Source organism: Bison bison, unplaced genomic scaffold (assembly GCF_000754665.1).
Source record: "Bison bison bison isolate TAMUID 2011002044 unplaced genomic scaffold, Bison_UMD1.0 scf7180017864474, whole genome shotgun sequence".
Lineage (NCBI taxonomy): Eukaryota > Metazoa > Chordata > Mammalia > Artiodactyla > Bovidae > Bison > Bison bison.
The window spans coordinates 2,324,635-2,327,246 of record NW_011495035.1 but is presented as its reverse complement, the minus strand read 5'-3'; the positions used below and the strand labels follow the sequence as shown (position 1 = coordinate 2,327,246).

The following is a 2,612-nucleotide window of genomic DNA, read 5'->3' as shown; positions in this document are numbered from 1 at the left end:
TTAAAATTTTTGGAACTTCAAAATGGAGGAAAATAGGGTTTGTATTCCACTCCCAGTTTTTTTGTGTCTAAGTAAAAATTAAATGTAGCCAAATTTATGTTACTTTAGTGATTACAAGAGGGAGGGTCAATTGTATGATATTGTTATTATTAACTTTTGTTTCCTCTGGGGGAACATTACAGATCTGTGAGGGGGAACCAGCGTATGCCTTGGCTCTGTGTTCACTTACCCATCTGTGTAGATAGGCAAGTAGAGAAGCAGACTCAGTACTTACCTGGAAATGTTCTGCAGGTTTGAATACAACACTTGAGATAACTTTATTCAAAGTAGGCATTTTCAGCAGTTTTTAAAATTAAATTTTAATAAGGTACCGGAGAAGGCAATGGCAGCCCACTCCAGTACTCTTGCCTGGAAAATCCCATGGACACCAGGCCTATATAATCTTTGCAATGCAATCTTATCTGCATTGCAAAGTCTGATACTAGAGACCCAACTGCCAAACATGCAAAAATAGATGCAACTCAATAGACAAACATGAAAATTAGTTTAGAGTGCACATGTTGGAGAACATCTCAAGTAAAAGGGAGGGAGAAGGGCATTCTTGCCTTGAATTGAGTAGGGTCTGCCAGAGTTCACTTACTTTCCATTTAAGATCTGATGAGTGGTGGAAGTGGAAATTGCTCTTGTGAGAGATGGTCTCCTTGCCTCTTGTCTAATGAGCTCTTCTTATTGGCGTGGGGTGGGGCTCTGTAGATCACAGTATTACCTCGAGGACCAGACCATCACTGCTTTCTCTCTTTTTTTTAAATCACCGTTTGCCCTCTAACCAAGTTCTCATCCCTGGAGAAACCAATCCCTGGTGACACACCTCAGCAGTACAGCACACGATTTTCATTTTCAATTTGAATTGTTTTGTGTCAAAACAAAAAGATTTGGGGCAGGTTGCAAAATAGTAATTTCAAGTCCCAGAGCTTAGGGTTTTCCCCCACCCAAATGGTGAACATTTATGGTGAAAACCTCCAATTTCCTCTTACAGTAAACATGAAAATTATGATTTCACTCAGAGCCTGCATTTTTTCCCAATCTTAATGGCAAGAATCTGCATACACTTGCTTGTGGAAATGTCATAAATTGGCCTCCGATCAATTCCTGAAAGATAGTACACACCAAAGTACCACTTTCAAATTTTTAGCCCTAGTGAAATAGGATTTAACTCTTCTCAATGATGTTTGCCTTTCTACATTCAGGGCCAACAGCCGAGCGATGAGCAGAGATATATTCTGTATAAAATTTAAACTACTTCATTACATATTGTTCTGAAGAGTAAGCAAAAGGATATTAACATTTCAGTAAAAGAATGGTATGATTTTAACATCTTAAAAAAAAAATTATATGAGCATTTGGTCAACTGATGTGGAATGAATCCTGTACCCTGTTAGTAACTTGATCTAAATTAATAAACAAATGTTTTTCTTTTCACTTGTGCCATATGTTGATCCCAGTTACATGGGCAGAAAGAGGCAGCTTGTAATGTTTCTTAAAGGATTATACACTGTTTTGCATAAGGGAGTATGCAGATGCAGGAGTTAGATGTCTTCTGTGCTTTCTTTGTGTTTTAGGAAACTTGATTTGAATTGTTTATTTCATCTGACATGAACCGTTTTTATTGAACTGAGTAGATCTGGTAGATATATTGTAAGTGGAAAACATTGTGAGAACAGCTTTCACCCACTGATGACCCCCCAAACCCCTCCCCAAGCTGAAAATTGTGGTGCTTTTATTCATTTTGAAAGGTCCAGAGTGGCATAAAGCATCTTGTCTATAAGAACTAACTCACTTGCAAGGGTAGGTGGGTGGCGGGGGGAGGATCTGTTTTAATGAAATTAGAGATGTTGTGAATGTTAACCAAACAGAGACAGGTTCAAGTAGCAGTCTGGTTTCCCAAAGCAAAGGCCTATGACTCACAGGTTATTCCACATGAAATAAATGGACAGACAACAAGATGAGAAAGAGTTTGTAAGCAAAATGCTAAATGTTTCACCTTGACTTTTCCAACATCCAAGTTGTTGTTATTGTCTTGAAGAGCTCAAAGGCACATGGTCTGGTAAGTGGAGGTCTTGGCACTGATTTTTGTTAACTCTGAGTGTCTTTTGCCATTAAATAAAATTGAGTTCTTTCGTTGTTTATCTTGCGTCTCTCCCAGGCAAATAGGTGGTTGCTGCTTTGTCTTGACTTTCAGATTTTTGATATTCTCTTTTGTTTTCAGGGTAAGAAGTGACCTTTTGAGGTGACTGTAACAGAAGATTGCTTTGCAGAAGCCAAAAAAGGTAAATGCAAATATAATTAGTGGAATTACGTTAAGGACTCTATCTACTGCCTTCTCGGCATCTTAATTCAGTTCTTTTCAGATCTCCTAATTATCAAATTTGCATGTATTTATTTGTGTAAGTACGTATGTAGCGTATTTTTGGAGGCCTTTAAAGAAAAGATTGCTCTTAAGAAATGGTTCACATAGTCACATTTTCCCCTCTAAATATTATCAAACTTTTCCCCTGTTTATGGGAGTTAACCTCTTTTTTTTTTTTTTTTTTTTGTAGTTGACTTGGTAGTTT

The 2,612-nt window shown here is 37.6% G+C and overlaps 1 protein-coding gene across 3 annotated transcripts in view; it reads left to right on the top strand.

Annotated features, from left to right (window-relative positions):
• The window catches only part of FOXP1 (forkhead box P1), a 738,073-nt gene that overhangs the window by 393,524 nt on the left and 341,937 nt on the right, over positions 1–2,612 (top strand). For all 3 annotated transcript variants that reach the window (XM_010861997.1, XM_010861996.1, XM_010861998.1), the window contains one exon: positions 2,267–2,327. The gene's annotated coding sequence lies outside the window, so the exon portion shown is untranslated. The remainder of the gene's footprint in view (positions 1–2,266; positions 2,328–2,612) is intronic.